Consider the following 19402-nt stretch of genomic DNA (forward strand, 5'->3'; position numbering starts at 1 on the left):
GATATGGAGTAAAGTTTTACTTAGTTCTTGCATTGCTGTGACCAAAATACCTGATAAGAACAATTTAGAGGAGGAAAAGTTGATTTTGGTTCATGGTTTCAGAGCTTCAGTCCATAGTCAGCTGACTCCACAGCTCTCGACCTAAGGTGAGGCACAACATCATGGAAGAAGGCCATGCAGAGGAAAATAGCTCAGAACATGGTAATCAGAAAGCAAAGCGAGAGTTCCACTCACCAGAGACAAAATATGTACCCCAAAGGCACGCCCCTAGTGACCCACCTCCTCTAGTGACACCCTACCAGCCTCAGTTAATCTGTATCAGTGGATTAATCCATTATTTAGGTTAAAGCTCTCATAATTTAATCATTTCATCTCTGAATATTTTTGCATTTTTTCACACATGAGCCTTTGGGGGACACCCCACATCTAAATCATAACAAGTCATATCTTCCAGGATGCAGCATATACAATTATTATATGGGCCTGTGTTCTCGATAGGTCTAACACATAGTTCTAAGACCCAAAGGAAGAAATCAAGAGTGGCCCCAAGCCCTGCTTACCATAACTCACAATGACCCACTTGTGGTATTTGTGCTTCTTGTCCCTGCAACACTGGGTTCTGTGGGTTTAGAGATCCTGACAATTGACTGATGCATCTCTTGTGTTCTTTTTGCTGAATGGAGAGCAGCTATAGCTTCAGGAGGATATGGTAACCAAAAGCCCTAGAGGGCAGGGCTGAGGGCGAAAGAATCTAAAATGTGTGAAAGAAACACAATGAGTATCAGTTGCAACCTGAGTTGTCATTTATTCCTCTTGTAAGTTTCCCCAGGATATTAGAGAAGCTGTTCCTAGAATTTATTATACAAAGTAAATAGATCCAGCACAGTGGGCTATAACTAATGTATGGTATGACACTCAGATTCCCTTTTTGGATTGAAGTAATCATTCCCTTGGCTGCTAGGAATATTGGCAGCTTGACTCTACGATGAGTCTCTATCCTGCTATTGTCCTCAGATGAAAAGAATCACCTCACCCAAGGTTTCAAGCAGCTTATACCTAATGACAAGTTTACATCTAATTTTGAAGGCCTGATCTTCTTGGATCCAAAGAAAGACAACTTCATAGTTCCCTGTAGGATTGGCTGAGAGACCTTTGTTGTGATTCCATTGCAGTTCAACTCCTACCCAGTCCTACTTCCTTCACTCCTCCTCTGGTATTGAATCCCTGGTCACTTCCCAGTAAATTCTCTACATACACATATCCACCTCAGAGTACATGTTTGAGGACTAAGTATGCAACAGTTATATTCATTTTGGGGTTTTTTATTTAATAGAAAATATTATCAAACACTTACACAAAGCATTAAGTGTATAACTATATAGTGCCATTAAGAATCCCTGGGTGATTTATTTCTGGAAAGCTCATTAACCCCACCAACAACATTAATACTGTTTTCTCTCCTTTTGGAGACCTTACTTTCTTGGGACTACGTGTTATGTGCTTAATGCCAGAAGCAGCCGAGAAGCCTTTCAATTCTGTTTCTGTCTAATGGTCATTTCCTTCAGCTCCCTGGTTGGGTCAGGCCCTGAGCTTTTCCATCCCATCTTTCCAGAAAGCCACTGGTTCCACTAGCTGTCACTTGTCTACCTCCACCCACAGTCAAATAAGTTGCAGATGTAGAAAGATTTGTGGGAACCTCTCCAGTGTTGCCAGGAGGAAGGAAACTTAAATTCCTCTGGCAAGCAGTTACCATCTTTTCTCTGTTTCTTTCCTGTGTTCCATTCTCTCACGATAAGAATTATTCCCACCCCTATTACATCTTCAACTTCTTCTATCCACTGGAATTAACATCTTTTTAGAGCAAAGCCCTATATTTGAAACTCATTACACTTTCAAATTTCTGAATGACAAAGCTATCCATGGGAACTAACTTCTTTCCTTCCTTTTTTATTTTTGTTTCTTCTTTCCTTCCTTTCTTCAACAAATTTCTTGCTCATAAAATCTGAGTCATCTTTTACATGAAGGAAGCATACCTATGTTTATTTAACATGATTAAATGGGATATTGGGGACATAACCATTCCCTCTCAAAACTTCCCTAGAGGCCAGTGTTGGCAGCAGATTGCTAGTCTGGCTGAGTCTTGCGACACATCCCACCGCAACAACAACCCAGAGCTCATGCCCTTGGATGGAGAATTTATTAACAACATTCTCTTTGTGTAGGAAGGGTTCCAACTTTTGTAAAGGTCCACTATATTTAGTGTAGTAAAGTGGAATGTCCCTAACCAGTATATTTCTATCGATCAACCAGTCTTCTAAGGCCAACTGGACAGTGAGGCTAGAAGCCACAACCCAGCCCCTTCCCAATCATTCCTTTAAGACATTAGGTCTTCCTATGTACTTTTAAATTAAAAAGCCACATAAAGTTGAATCTTCTCCATTTTCAGTTGTTGTTGACCTTGGTCCTGAAGCCAGGACACATTTCTCAACCTTTCCCCAGACCCTAGGTTTCTGATCTTGCAATTTGTTCTACCATTTATAGCCTTGCCTCTCCCTCAGGGCATGGCTTGGGGTGAGCAGTAGGAACTACTATTCTTCTTCAACACATTATCTCAAAGTAGAGTTTTGCAAATGGAGAAATGTGTAGGGAAGGCATACAAAGATTGGGATTTTTTTGTATTAAATTTTTTTCATAAGTAGGACTTTTGGTGACTATTAAAAAATCTAAATTTTAAACAGATTCTTAGAGTGGTGATTTATATCCATCATCTCATTCAACTCTAGCACCTGACTCACCTCCAGAAGATTTTTTAGAACTACTCCTTCACCAAGAAGCTCCATGAGTTCCCCCCATTTCAAACTTGGGGTTCTTCAGGGTTTCTGAAAGGCCAAGGCTCGTCGTCGGAGATTAAAATGCACATACACAGATAGCAGTGACAAAGATGAAGCACTTTACTGCAAGCTGGTGCTAGTTTATATAGAAACTGAGAGTCAGTTATCTTAAACCAGGAAGCTCCCGGGGCCAATCATAGTAAAGGTCAGGTCATCACCTTACAGTGCACGCACATCCGCCCTACCCGCCCTGCATAAGATTCATGGGGGGCACGAACTGTCCATGAGAGCGGAAGACAGGAGGACCAATTAGAAGGTTTTCAAAACAACTTGTTATCCACCCACTGGCAACCTGCCCGCCGCCATGTTGCATTAGGGGCTCCTTATCTGAAAGGCCCAGGGAGTTCTAGCCGCCCACTGGCAATTTGCCCACCGCCATGTTTGAAAGGCCCAGGGAGTTCTCAGGGAGACTCCCAACAGTTTCTACTTTTCTAATGAAGGCATCATAAAAAGGATAAAAAGATTGGCAAGAATTTTCTAAGTCTTTCCCAATGCTGTTTGGAATCAGCTTGTTCTTACAAGTCATTTGCCTTCCCCTCCCAGGTCATAATTTCTGTCATCTTCTTCTGGAGTTGATAGACCTGTTAGTACTGAGAGTAAGAAGCCTGCTGAATCTGATTACTGAATTCTTTAGTAAAACCAACATAGAACAAGTGAAGCAAATAACCATCAGTAGCTTTGATATTGACATAAGTTTCAATGGTGGTGGGCCATTTTTTGACCATGGAACATATTTTATCGTTGGTAAGATTGATACCATGGAAATCAGGCAGTTTTTGTCCTCATTAGTTAATTTGAAGTTTATAAATGCAACTTCATCATTCTGTAGATCAGCAAGGCTCTCTTCACACACATGATCTTTGAGGCCATCAAATGCAAGGTTCCTTAAATCTCCATGATTGGTATTTTCCCAATATTTCTTGTATTGAACATAACCAGTGCTTTCATATCATAACTATCTTTCTTAGAGAACATGTCAAACACTTTCTTCTTGTCTGCCTTTTTACACCTTTTGTAAGGTTCTTGTTCTTGACAGCCATCATGGTATTGCTCCAAAGATTTTGGGTTTTATTATGATTACTTCTTCACTTGCAGAAATTTTCTTGGTTTTGCTCATCTTTTGTATCTGACTATGGGCATCATTTCTCTAACTTGAACTTCAAACTTCTATTTTGTACCTCCTCTCAGTCCATTTCCTGTTGGTATAATAGAATACCTGAGACTGGGTGATTTATAAAGAATAGAGGTTGTTTTGGTTCATAGTTCTGAAGGCTGGGAAATCCAAGGGCTTAACAGTGGTCAGTGTCTAGCCAGGGTATCATAATGGCAGAATGTGAAAGGGAAAACAAGCACATATGAAAGAGACAAAGTACAAGGAACAGCCTTCCTTTATAATGACATACTCTTCTGAAAACAAATGCATTTTTTAAGAGAAAGTCATTAATCCCTTCTAATGATCTAATCCCGGGTGTTGTCTCCTAACTGCCTCAATGGCAATCAAATTCAACATGATTTTGGAAGGAACAAAACATATTAAAACTATGGCTCTAAAACTATCAGGATTCAGGCTCACTCATACTTGGAAAATCAGAGAAAGCTAAAGAAAGGAGGATAAATAGCACTTCAGAACCCTGGAAAACTCTGAATGGAAGCTCCAGGTGCATATGAAGAGGGAATGTATGGTACAGGTAGAAGAAGATTGTTTGAAAGTCTTTATCATGGTGGTTAGATCCTCAAATCTTTTTTTTAATTAATATTTATTTTTTAGTTTTCGGTGGACACAACATCTTTGTTTGTATGCGGTGCTGAGGAGCGAACCCGGGCCCCACGCATGCCAGGTGAGCACGCTATGGCTTGAGCCACATCCCCAGCCCGTCAAATCTTATTTCTGATGCATCTTATCCAAATAACTATGGAAGAATCATGTAGGTTTATTCTCTTAAGAGGCTGGATCAAACATTCTGGGCTTGATACATCAGGCACAACCAAAAACAGAGGGGTAAGAAGTCTGCATACTGAATAATGAGGATGAGCTTCCCCATCCCTTGAGACCCTTCTCCTGATGAGGCTTCAGTCTTCAGAAAGATGGCAGCTGCGTTTATAAAGCCCTATGCAAAAAGATTTCTCCTGATGGGGAAACTGATCAGTCTAAGAAAAGAGATCTTCAAATAAAGACATTTGTAGGTTCTTCCTCCCCCTATAAAAGGACTGTGTTGCTGCTGTGAAGCTTAACAGCCAATATGCTCGGCCCATGCACAGTGAGTACTTAAGTTTCTTACTCTTATATATGAATAGATGAACATTTGTGAAAAGTCTCTAGTGTGAAATACACACAAGCAAGAATTCAAAGAGAGGTGACAATGTAGGAAATAAAAGAAAACGTTAAAAGTGATAATTAATATCCTTAGAGAAAATACTGCATACATTAAACAAGAACAGAATGTCATTTGAAAAAAAAAAAAAACAGAGTTGGGAATAGAGGGACACTCAGAGAACCAGAAAGAGTTTTTAGAAAATACAAACATGATCACAAAACATTCAATAGAAAAAATTAAAGACAAAAATAATATAATTGTCTAGAAAAAGAAAAAGGAAAGATAAGAAATAGAAGATCGGTTTAGTGATCAAATAACTGAATCAGGAGTCTGGAAAAAGTGAGCAGAGAAAATGGAGAAGGAATTACCAAAATAAAAATATACATGATAATTCCTCAAAACTAAAGAAAATGCATTCTCATTTTGAAAGGGCCCATTATGTTGAGATTCAGTCTTCACAATGGATTTAAAAAGACATCCTATTATAAAGTTCATCTTCATTAAATTTCAGAAAAAGATCCCCCAAACTTTGTAGAGAGGAAGAAGAAAAAATGCTTCAAGTTTCATAGGAAGTATTAATGTCAAACTACTGAAAAACAACATGAAAAGCTAAAAGCTAAAAGAATTCAAAGAAAAAATATTTCCAACTTACATGTGTGATATACATAAAAGACATTTTCAGACATACTAAGTCTTAAAAAATTTTACTTTCCATGAACTTTTTCTGAGGAAGCTATTTCAGGATGAGCTGCACAAAACCCAGTGAATAAACCAAGAGGAAAATATGAGATCTTGGAACACAGGAGATCCAATAAAGAGGGATGGAAAAAGAATTCCCCAAATGATGAGAAATCTCAGACAGTTGAAATCTCAGGTAGCTAGCCTTGAAAGCAAACAGTCCAAACCAGAGCTGGCCAAGAAGGGAAAGATACCACCCTGACATCCAAGAGAGATGTCTGTGAGAAAAGAAAACTGATAGAGTGAGAGATTTATAATGCTGTCAGAGGGCTTGAGGAGAAATTAGTGCTTACTGCATGGAAATTTCATAGACTTAATAATGTAAACACTGAAAAATAGATTTAACCCAAATTGTGAAATAATGGGAGGATAAGGAGACATATAGGGCATGTGTTGTAGAGGATGGTATAAGAAAACTAAATCTTAACCTCCATACTAAGAAATCAAGAAATAATATCAAATACGGGAAAGTGAAGGGAGTAAAAATATAAACACTGGAAGAAACAACTAAAGATCTCACAATAATTGGCTGTGTGGAGCACAACTCAGAGATGGGGAGTGGTGGGCAAAGGGATTGCCATTTTGTTTTGTTATTTAAAGTATTCAACTTTTTAACTATGCACCTGTATGTTTGATTTTTAAAGACTAAAGCAAAAAAAAAAAAGTTGGTTGAAAGGAGACAAGGTGAAGACAAAATGAGGGTAGAAAATAATAAGATGAAGTCAGAAGTAATATTAGGTCCAGTGCACATCACTGCTAAAGACAGGCTGAAAATAGGGTTCTGAACAACCAGCACAAAGTGGTAATATAATCATTTCTACAGTTTCACAATGGCCAAGAGATAAAACAAACCATTTACTCAGGAGATATATATCTACTTCTGGTACTGAAATGAGAGATAATTTCCCAACTGTACACTCAAAGAGGACAGACACCATGTGACACAGTGAACCATATCTTCATGCAACATGCAACAATAAGTTTCATGGATCTATATTTTTTTTAATCATGTCTCTGAATGTAGGTAGATGGCAAAATGCCAACAGAGAGTCCAGGAAAAGGACTATGAGGAGATCAACATCTGTTCACTTAAGAGGCAATAAAGCATAGTGGTTAGGTGGCTGGACTGGGTTCCAAGTCTCTCTCAAGCAAGTTACTCTGTACTGTATACTCAGTTTTCTCATCTATAAAATGGGCCTAAACTTTACTATTTTATAGGAGTTTGTGAAGATTAAATGAGTTTACATATGTGAAGCACATAGAATAACATCTGGTACATATAAGCACTTAAAAATAAAAAAGAAAGAGATCCATTATTCAAATCACATGAGGTGGCCCACACATATTTTTCTCAGTATTGAGGAGGATGGGGTAAGAAGATCATTCAAGCCCCGAAATTTAAGACAAGCCAGAATAACGTGGCAAGATCCAGTCTTAAACAAAACAAAACAAAAAGATAAAAGATATTATTCATCCTTGTATTTTTTTAAATGGACCTTATTAAGTTAAGACTACAATAAAGAAAACCCTGTGGTATTAGTGAAAGAATAGACAAGTAGACCACTGAAATTGAATAGAGAAATATATCTATACAGGAATGGCCAATTATTTTCAACAATGGTGCAAAACAATTCAACGAGGGAAAAACAGTCTCTCAAGTAATTGTGCTAGAACACTGAAACATCCATATGCAAAGAAATTATCTTCAACCTAAACTTCATTATACTTTATACAAAAATTAACTCAAAGTGTATAATAAGTTTAGCTGGATGTGGTGGCACATGACTGTAATCCCAGCAGCTTGGGAGGCTGAGGCAGAAGGAACTGTAATTCAAAGCCAGCCTCAGCAAAAGCAAGGCACAAAACAACTCAGTGAGACCCTGTCTCTAAATGAAATACAAAATATGGCTGGGGATGTGGCTTAGTGGTAAAGTGCCACTGAGTTCAATCCCCACATCCTCCCACAAAAAAAGTGCATGATAGATTTAGATATAATATGTCAAATTATACAACTTTTAGGTGAAAACAAAGGAGAAAATCTTTTGCAACTAGGGATAGGTGAACAGTTCTAAGGTTGACACCCAAAGATGACCCATGAGAGAAAAATCAATAAATTTGATTTTTTAGAGCTTAAAAACTTTTGCTCTGCTTGTTAAAAAGATTAAAAGACAAATAGACTGGGAGACAGTATCTGCAAATCAAAAAGCATCACAGAAAATCTTGTAAACAAAACGTCTGACAAAGAACCATAAAGAACTAAATAAAATCAGTAAAAGAACAATCCAAATCATCAGAAAAACAACAACAACAACAAATGATCCAATTAGGAAATGAACAAAGGACATGAAGAAACACTTCTGCAAAGAGAATTAAATAAGGAAACAAATAGGTTCAACATCATTAGCTATTAGGAAAATGCAAATTAAAACCACTATGAGATAACACCATCCTATTAGAATAGCTAAAATCATGGCTGGTGGAGAAAACTAACTCTCTCATATATTGCTAAAGGTAATATAAAATGATATAACCCTCTGCATAACATTTTGGCAATTACTTTAAAAAAAAACTAAACCTACACTTCACTTATGACCCAGTTAGAAATGCAAATAAAAACCATATTGAAATTTCATCTCACTCCAGTCAGAATGGCAATTATCAAGAATACAAATAAGTGTTGGAAAAAAATGTGAAGAAAAGGAACACTCAACCACTGCAGGTGGGACTGCAAATTAGTGCAACCACTCTGGAAAACAGTATGGAGATTACTCAAAAAACTAGGAATGAAACCATCATATGACCCAGCTATCCCACTTCCCAGCATATATCCAAAAGATTTAAAATCAGCATGCTATATGGATGCAGCCACATCAATGTTTTCAGCAGCACAATTCATAATAATCAAGCTATGAAAGCAACCTAGATGCCCTTGAACAGATGAATGGATAAATAAAATGTGATATATATGTATATATATATGCATGTGATGGAACTACATTCACATATACACAAAAACACAAACACACATAAGTGCATGTAAAAATGATGAAATCTGGAGACTTGGGATGTAGCTCACTGGTATAGGACTTGCTTAATATGTCAGGCATGGGTTTGATTCCCAGCACTGAAAATATGAATAAGGTGCTATCTAAGTAAAGTCTGTAGTTTACATCAGTATCAATTTCCTGAATTTGATACAATAGCCTCAAAAAACAAAATACCTAGAAATAAATCTAACCAAGGAGGTGAAAGATGTCTACAATGAAAACTATAGTACACTGAAGAAAAAAATTGAAACAGACCTCAGAAGACAGAAAGACCTCCCATGTTCATAGATAGGCAGAATTATTATTATTTAAATGGTCATACTACCAAAAGTAATAAACAGATTCAATGCAATTCCCATCAAAATACCAATGACATTCTTCACAGAACCAGAAAAAAAAAGTCCTAAAATTTGTTTAGAAGAATAAAAGGCCCAGAATACCCAAAGTAATTCTATTCCAGAATACTCCCAGGAATGGTTGACTGAGGCTCTTGTGATGCTTGGGACTTGGGGGTCTAGGATCTAGGATCTAGGCTCCCTAGATACTCCATGCAATGATTCCCCTCTGAGATCTCGCTATGTCCATGCTCTGATATGTCACCTCTCCAATCTCAGAAAAGAGCCTAGAGAAGCCATTTAATTTTTCTAGGATCCTTTCTCTCCCGCTCATCCAGGACATCCAGCATCATCTTATCAGTTTAGCTTTCCAGATGTGGGAAAGGACACCAAAATTCCCATGGTAAGGAATTATAAAGTCTCACTAACTTAGGAAATATGAAGAGAAACAAATAGGGAGCACAAAATTAAAATTAGATCAAATTAGAAAAGCCACCTTATTAATTTGCAGTGATGTAGCAGCAACATGTTACATCCACATGGCTTGTCCTTTCTTCCCTCTTTAAAATATAAATTCAAAATCCTAAGTAGAATGTTACTTGGTGAGCATAGAATCAGAACTATGGGTATAAGAAAAATTCAGCATTTAAAGGAGCCAAGTTATCATAGCCTGATATATTAATCCCACAGTGGAATTCTTGGAAACACTGGAAATTCATTGGCCGAAATTCCTTGAATCCACTTTCACTTTGAGAATGTCCTTGCCAGTGAAGCTGCAATATTCAGGGGCATTTAGCTAGTACTCTCTCTCTCTCCCTTGAGGGCACTTGGATGAACATTACCATCATTTGTCCTAGAGACTATTTCTTTTCTATGCTTCCACAACTGAACATCCTTCCCATCAAATAACAGACCAGTTCTGCTGGCCTAGAACTCATACCTCTTCAGGATGCTTTTGTATAGCTCTGTTTCCATCAGTTTCCTGGGGACTTTAAATATGAAGTCTCAAAGATCCCTATAATATCTTTGTTCTCAAGTTAGCTTTCATATATATCTACCACATAATAATTGTGTTAGTCAGCTTTGATCACTATGACTAAATACCTGACAAGACCAATTGAGAAGAGTTAAAGTTTATTTGGAGCTTACAGTTTCAGAGGTCTCAGTCCAGGTCAGCCAACTTCATTACTCTGGGCCTGAGGTGAGGCAGAATATCATGGCAGAAGGGTGTGGTGGAGAAAAGTTACTCCTCCTGGTGACAAGGAAGCAGAGAGTCTGTATGGGGGGTGGGGTGTAGCCAGAGGGATATATAATCCCCAAGGACACTGCATTTCCAGTGACCTACCTCCTCCAACGATGACCCATTTGATTAGAATTACCACTTAATCCATCCAGACTAGGATGGACTGATTAAGTTACAGCTCTGATAATCTAATAATTTCATCTCAATATTCCCATATTAACACAGGAGTTTGGGTGGGGGCATCTCATATACAAACTACAACAATGGTTCATACAAAACAACTTATATTAGAAGATCTTCAATCTGGGCTTCTAAATACCAGAAGCATCAAAACAAAAAAAAACTTTAATAATTTTAAAATAATTAAATATTTTTAAAACTACACCATGTGATCACTGAAAATTAGCTTATTATAGCCTGCATAATGGCAGTGGAATATGCTAGATGTAAATGATTCAACAGTAATGTCACTGAAGTCAGATTCTTAAGTGTTGAGTGGCATCACTGAAAATTATTTGGACTATTTTATGCAAATCTGTCAACAACCTAGTATAAGTTAAGTCAATTATTTGTAATGACAAATATTTTAATAAAACATTCCAAATTTACAAAATGTCTAAATACAACCTCTGTGGCAATCCCTTACCTATATAGCTATGTGTATGCTGAGAATTATTATCCTATATTTTAGTTTATAGAAGAATAAGAAAATGTTAATAATAATAATAATAATAAATTATAAGGCTTCTCTTCCCATAAAAAGCATGACAATTTTATCATTCTGGGCAGCAAGAATAAAACTAAGACTTAGCCCACATCCTCAAACTATTAGTTACCTTATATTCTCTAAGTATCTTTTCGCTTGCTTTATATCTCTTTTTAATCATTTCTTTTTTCTTCTCTAATTTTCTAAAATGGTATAATCAGGGGACCTATAATTTACTAATGAGATCATCCCAATCTTAATCAATTCATTATATCCAATGAAGCCAGAAAAACCACCAGCCTATTGACCTGATGAGTGATTTTGTAATAGTTTCATGTATGAAGATAAATGAGATTTCTGTAGCATGTTAGGGCTTCTGAAGTAATTCCATTACAGTTGTAGGATTCCAAGGAAAGCATATAAGAAAATGAACTTTTCCTTGGAATGAAACCACCATTTGACCCAGCTATCCCACTCCTTGGTTTATACCCAAAGGACTTAAAATCAGCATACTATAGTAATGCAGCCACATGGATGTTTATAGCAGCACAGTTCACAATAACTAAACTGTGGAACCAACCTAGATGCCCTTCAATAGATAATAGATATACACATAACGTAAATTACTCAGCATTAAAAAAGAATAAAAATATGGCATTTGCAGGTAAATGGATGGAGTTGAGAATATCATGCTAGGTGAAGTAAGCCAATTTCCCCAAACAAAACATTCTCTCTGATAAGTGGATACTGATCCATAATGGAGGGGTGGGACATGGGGAAAATGGAGGAAATGTGATTCAGCAAAGGGGAGGGAGTGGTGGGAAGAGGTCACGAGGGCAGGAAAGATAGTGGAATAACATGGACATCATTACCCTAGGTACGTGTATGTCTGCATATATGGTGCAACACTACATCATGTACAACCAGAGAAATGAAAAGTTGTGCTGTGATTGCGTATAATGAATTAAAATGCATTCTGCTGTCATATATACCAAATAATTAGAATTAATAAAGTTTTTTTTTAAAAAATTACCCTTAATTTTAGATCAGCATATACTTGCCTTTCTGAGAAGAAAAAAAAATGAACTTTTTAAAGCTCACTTCAACTGGTTTGAGGATAAAACACCATAATATTTCTATCAAGTTGTGCCATTTTATTTTCATTTGATTGATTAACTATGAAAACATGAATGTTTATGAAATACATAAATATATTTACTTTGAGCTGCTTGCCTCTAACTCATATATAATAACCCTTTTATTTATGTAAACTTGAAATAATAATAAGCTAGTTTTATTCAGTTCTGTCCTTTGAGATAGAGTTGTAGACATAGCCCCAAAAGGCAGTCATACGGTTTCCACTGCATCTCAGCATGATTACAAATAATGATTATGCTCAGAATCTGTTCCAATGACCATTTAACCCAAGATACATTTTGTTAAATACAGGACATAAGGCCTTAGGAGAAGACAAGGCTGAGAAGAGTTAACATGCTTTGATTTGCCAAAATAAAAAAGATCCAGGCCTACATATTACCTGTTGACTCTATCCTCTTGCAGTCTGCGAATCAGGACAGAATCTGTTTATATTCTCATGGCCCCAGCCAGAACTCTGGCCTTGAACACACTCTGTGACCCTCATTTAGCCAGGAGGATCCAAAAGGTACAAGGAGAGCTGCTTACTGTTGCCATGTAATATGAAGGAGCAAAAATGTCTCTTTAGATCTAGTTTACATCATAGGAAACAGCAAAATCAGATCATTAATGATAATGGGGCCCACTCCAAGGGACCAGAGTGAGTCTTGGAAGGCTTGCAACCCACTTACCAAAATTCTTACAGTTCTCATTTCAACTACCAATGAAAAATAATAAATATTGAGCAAAGAAAATTAATACATACATGGTAGATTTTAGTAAGTTAATCATAAAAAATTGTGCAGATCCTAAGCAGTAAGTTTCATACTAATTTTCCTAACAGCCCATAGGCATATCTCATCAAAAGCAATCTTTTTCACTAATGACTCTATTATGATTCTGAACAAAAAAAACAAATAGTGATAGATAGCAAATATCAAGCTTTTTAAAAAAATATTTTTAGTTGTAGATGGACACAATACCTTTATTTTAGTTATTTATTTATATGTGGTGCTAAAGATCGAACTCAGTGCCTTACTCATGCTAAGCAAGCGCTCCTCAAGCTTGTTTTTATAATCTGTATTTTTCTTTTAGCAACATAGCAGATTTAGGACTCACTGGGACTTTCCATGAGGTGTTCAGAGTATAGTATCATTTTTTTTCTGTACTAACTTTAGTTTGCCATTTTATAAGAAGTATCTTCAAGGGTAATTTTTTATTTTATCTTTTGTTCAGTATAAACTTGGTGTGAAAGAAATTAGGTCAAAATGAAATTATGCAGTCAAAAAAATCTATTTCTTGTTCTTAGTTTTTAAAACTTGTTTTATGTTAAGAGAATTTTAAAAATTTATTTATTATTTATACTGTGAATTCATTTATGTTACATGTCTATTTTTACATGTTTTTGTTACATGTCTATTCATATGATGTATCTATTTAATGTATATACTCAGTAAAGTACCAAAAGTCAGTCCTTCAAGAAAATTAAGTTCTAATTTATTGCTTTGGCCATTTCCCATGCTGTAATTATTCTTAGCATGGCCAATTTTAATCTATCAATATGATGCTACTGAATGTTGATCTGGGAATAGATGTCCACATTTGACTCGTGTGCCACTACAAGCATGCGTCAGCACATCACTGTATCGTGTGGCATGCTCTGATAAGCTTCTCTCTAAATCAAAGGAATTGAATTTCCACATAATACAAAATAAGTATTTGAGTTTGGTTTCCTCACTCCTTCTCCAACTGACTCAATCTCCGCTGGAAGCTTTTCTGCTTTGCCAAGCATTCAAAGGCAAATTGTAGAAAACATTCCATCTGAGGAAACTTCCAAAATCCACCTAAAGCTCCAAACAACAATTATTTCTCTAAATTAATGCCTTCTGCTGATAGGAAAAACACATCATGTAGTGGTGATGCTGTATATTGGCTGAGTTTTAGTCAGCTTTTTCATTGCTATAACAAAAAGACCTGGCAAGAACAGTTTTAAGGAGGAAAAGTTTATTTTGGGACTCAGTTTCAGAGGTCTCAGTCCACAGATGGCTGACTTCATTCCTCAGGTCCCAAGATGAGGCAGAGTATCATGGCATAAGAGTGTGGTGAAGGAAATTGGCTCAGGGCATTTCACCAAGAAGCACAGAGAGAGAGGGAGAACTCTCCTCACCACTTGACAAAATATAAACTCCCAAAGCACGTCTTCAATGACTCAACTCTCCCAGCCACACCCTTTCTGCTTTCAGTAACCACTGGTTAATCTCTATCAGGGAATTCATTTACTGATCAGGTTAAACTTTTTATAACCCAATCATTTAATTTCTGAACTTTATTGCATTGTCTCAACATGAGCTTTTGGAGGACATTTCACCTCTAAACTATAAACAGACTGTATGGATGTTATGGTGGAAACAGGGTACCTGGAAGAAGAAAGGGAGAGTCCTAGTCACAAATCCTCTTTTCTTTGGAAATTCCCACCCAAACAATTCCCCTTGTCCTCTCTTTTTAGAATTGACTCATTCTAGCAATGTTTTTGTTTGTTTTGTTTTGTTTTTGATATGGGGTCTCACAATGTTGCCCAGGCTGGCCTCGAATTCCTGGGCTCAAATGATCTTCCTGCCTTGGTCTCCCAAGTGGCTGGGATTACAGTCATGCACCACCATGCCTGGCTCAGTCTAGCAGTTTAAGAAAAATTCATTCCCTTCCACCTAGTCTTCTTTATTAAAAGAGAGAGGGGAGAAAAGATATAATTAGGCAGAAAAAGCACTGGTCTAAGAGTCAAGAAGCCTGAACTCTCTACTGAGGTTTTTTAAACCTAGAATTCATGCATCCTCCAGGGGTCAAAGAATTCAGGGTGTTATGGAAATTGGAAGAAAAACAAAATCACATAATTGTTTTCACTGACATCTTATTGAAACTCAGCATTTCATTCAGGATCTCTGCCAGCTTCTGCTCTATCTTTCCCCTCCTCTCACCTGTAGCCTTAGATTGACACATAGTTCTCTAATTATTAATGTGGACAAGAAACCACAGTGTTATTAGCAGTTCTTATGACTTTTACCAACAGAAATCACAAACATTTTCTTATTGCCTCTACATTTGTTGCAGATATCTCAAAATATAATTTATTCTAATTACTATGTCAAAATTATGGTAGTTAACATATGCACTTAAAATTTAATGTGGGGCCAGGGTCGTGGCTCAGTGGTTGAGCGTTCATCTAGCATGTGCGAGGTCCTGGGTTTGATCCTCAGCATCACATTAAAAATAAATAAAGGTGTCCAACTACAACTAAAAATTAATATTTTAAAAAAATTAACATGTTAATAGAGAAACATAATTTCCACAAATTTGTTTCATAATATTCTGAAATTAGAATATATTTAATAGAATTTCTTTCCTTTGGATTCTTAGTGTGGAGTTTTTGTTTGTTTTGGTACCAGGGATTGAATCCAGGGGCAATTAACCACTGAGCCATATCCCCAGCCCTTTTTATTTGGAGAAAGGGTCTTAGGGTCTTGCTAAATTGCTTAGGGCCTCACTAAGCTGCTGAGACTGGTCTCAAACTTGCAATCTTCCTGGTTCAGCCTTCCCAAGTCACTGGGATTACAGATGTGTGCCACCATCAGGTTTTTTTTTTTTTTTTTTTTTAAGCTGTAGATGGACATAATACCTCTATTTTATTTATTTTTATGTGATACTGAGTATCAGACCCAGGGCGTCACACGTACTATACTATACTGAGTGCTATACCACTGAGCCACAACCCCAGTCCACTTAGGTATTTTTTTAAAACATATTTATTGAGATGATTAATTTGAATTTCACCCTAAGTGTACAAGTCCTTAATATATCCTCAGAATTATACAACCTTCATTATAATCTAAGTTTAGAACATTTTTATCACCACAGAAAGAAATCTGTATCCCATTAGCCAAACTTCTCATTCTCTTTTCCTTCACCCTCCAGTCCTTTAGAACTTCAGTAATATTCTCTTATAAAGATATACCATATTTTATTTGTATATATTGACGGAAATTTAGGTTGTTTCCACTTTTTAGCTATTATAATGCTGTCACAAACATTCGAATGCAAGTTTTTGTGTGCATGTATGCTCTCTCTTGGGTTTATACTCAGTGGAATTGAAGGATCATATGGTAACTCTGTTTAAGCCTTTGAGGAACTGCCAGACTTTCAAAAGTGGTTGCCCCATTTTACATTACCACCAACAATGTTTAAAGTTTCAATTTCTCAACATCCTTTCTCTCTCTCTCTTTTTTTTTTTTTTCACGGCCATCTTAGTAAATATGAAGTGGTATCTCATATTGGTTTTGGTTTGCATTTCTCTAATGGCTAATGATGTTTTTAGTGTTTTTCATGTGCTTATTGGTCATTTATGTCTTCTTTGGGAAAATAGCTATTCAAATCCTTTGTTTTTGTTTTTTCTCATAATAAGGGTTGAACACAAGTACTGGTACACAGTAGGCGGATGCTCTACCACCAATTTACATCCGTAGACCTTTTATTTTTTTAGACAGGGTCTTGTTAAATTGCCCAGGCTGGACTGAAACTTATAATTCTATAACCTCAGCCTCTTGGGTATTTGGGATTACAAGCATATGCCACCCATCCACACCTTCACCCATTCTTTAATTGTGTTGTCTTATTATTCAGCTGTAAGAGTTCTTCATATATTCTGAAAACAAATTTGTTATCAGGTATATGTTTGCAAATGTTTTCTTTCTGTGGACTGCCTTTCCACTTTCCTGATGTTATTAACTTGCAGCATAAGTTTTTAAGGTAGTACAATTTATTTTTCTTTTATTGCTTGGGCTTTTGATATCATATCTAAGAAATTTTTGCCTAGGTGATGGCTGTACAATTCTGTGAATACACTAAAAATTATTGAATAGTGCACAATAAACAGGTGAATTGTATACTATAATTTCATCTTTATAAAGTTGGGAGATTTTTTGAAGTCAAAATGCAAAATAGAGAGAAATCCAGATCTTGATGTCATTGCTTGACCTTCTCGTACATGAGCCAATAAATCCTTATTGTTTTAAAAAATATCAGTTTCTAAAATTAGATACTGGTGCTGACTGCAGAACTCTGTAAATATTACTAAGAACAACTGAATTGTATATATTTCAAGTGGATTAATTTTTAGCTATCTTTAATAAGGCAAAAGAAACTATTGCCCAATCCACAATCATAAGATTCACTCCTTCGTTTTAAGAATTGCATAGTTTTAGCTCTTACACTTAGGTCTAAGATGCATTTGATTTTTGTATGTGGTTTTAGAAAGGGGTCCATCTTCATGTGCTTTAGTTTATGCTCTTAAAAATCATTATCTGAGAGGGAATACATAGGCTTCTCTAGTCTACCAAGACAATCCACAGCAGAGAAAAACTTCAGAATTCTTGCTGTAGAAATTGGACTACACCATTATTTCTCTGTACTCACCTTCCTCCTATAAAATAAAAGGGATTGAGTTGGGAAGCCCCTTCTAGCCCTGTGGTGACATTTACTGGGCAGATATGGTGAGTGGAGAGCATGACTCTTTAGAAAACACCTCAAGTCTGTGACTCCAGTTGCATGTAAGTTATTTTTCCCTCCCAATGGAAGCCATTGTCTGGAGATCACAGAAGGACTCAAATAGAACTTTGAGAAATGTGTCAGGGGTACAGGTGACACAATAGGGAAAGGAAATATTTTCTCTTGAAAAGCAGTCATTTGCCTTCAACACGTTCGCAACAAACTGGAAAGTTTATTTTGTTGGTACACCCTAATGCCAGATCTTAGAAGGTAAATAAGAATAGGTAAAATAAATGGATAACAGATTCTCCCATATGAGGAAGAGGATCGTTTGTATAAAGCTAGCAGAAATGATGCTGAGCATGAAACTGAGTCATTATCACTGAAGTCATCAAAGGGGAACAAAAATATGGAAAATACAATCAAATCCTTATTTTTGCAACTGTAAAAGTACTTCAATTTTAAAATTGTTACTCTGCATTATTTTCTTTTTTAAAGAAAATGTCATGGAAGTTTTTAAAAACAGATTGGTTAGGTCTTTTTTCAAAATTTATGAAATGATCAATAGATAAATAATTTGCATTTTTAGAAGATTTAGCATCAAGTTTTATAAGCCATTTGATCATTGTCTGTTGCACTGCAATTCTTCCTAGGATCTATTTCTACACAGTAGAATAATGATGATGATAATATGTATGTTTGGAAAATATATGTTTACAAAAGTTCCATTAAATATGGAGTTTTTAAAAGACCATGGGATATTTCCAGAAAAGATAGCATGGTCTCCTGAAGTTTATGAACTAGCTACTCTAATGCATAGACCATGCTCACTTCTCCATTTACTCACAAATTTTCCAAGCCATGTGTTGACATCCTTTTAAATTAATATTCCATCCTTTTTATTAGTGGAGATGGGAGGCAGATCCTAAGAGAACCCAAAGTCAAGAGTCCCACTTTTCTCCCCCTTGTGCTTATTTCTCAGGTTTTTCCCTGTTCCAAGAGGTACCAACACTGTGGGGAAGAAGAGGCGCAAGGGCAGTGAAGAAGCAGAGTCACAGCTTATGAGCCCTGCCAATTAGTTAAAGGTCAGCTCGGAAGGAACTGTCAGTGAAAGGACAAGGAAGCTGAACAGCTCGCAAGCCAGCTGAGCTGGCTGGCAGCCAATCTCTATCTCCTTATTGGGCCAGAGAGGAGCTCTCCACAGTTCTGTGTATCCCTGTACCAGTGCAAAAACACTTTGTAGAAACAAGGTCATTTTACCTTTTTAGGTGAAAAAACTGAGCCAGGTTTCAGCAAGGGGTTGAGGGACAGAGGACAGAAAGGACCAAACTGGTATGTGTTTTGTCAGAAACTTACTAGTTTATTTGGAATGACTAAAATTAAATAAAATCTTCTTATTAATATAGGAGCTGAGTTGTGAAATCTGGTCAAAGGGTTGTATGCAAGGATGCCATATAT

The 19402-nt window shown here is 36.5% G+C and overlaps 1 long non-coding RNA gene and 1 pseudogene across 1 annotated transcript in view; both read right to left on the reverse strand.

Moving 5' to 3' along the window:
• LOC144377087 (uncharacterized) overlaps positions 1 to 19402 on the reverse strand; it is a 92394-nt gene that overhangs the window by 61547 nt on the left and 11445 nt on the right. The window lies entirely within an intron of this gene.
• Positions 2731 to 3934, reverse strand: LOC101972100 (small ribosomal subunit protein eS1-like; annotated as a pseudogene).

The sequence above is a fragment of the Ictidomys tridecemlineatus genome, chromosome 4 (genome assembly GCF_052094955.1).
Source record: "Ictidomys tridecemlineatus isolate mIctTri1 chromosome 4, mIctTri1.hap1, whole genome shotgun sequence".
NCBI classification, from domain to species: Eukaryota; Metazoa; Chordata; class Mammalia; order Rodentia; family Sciuridae; genus Ictidomys; species Ictidomys tridecemlineatus.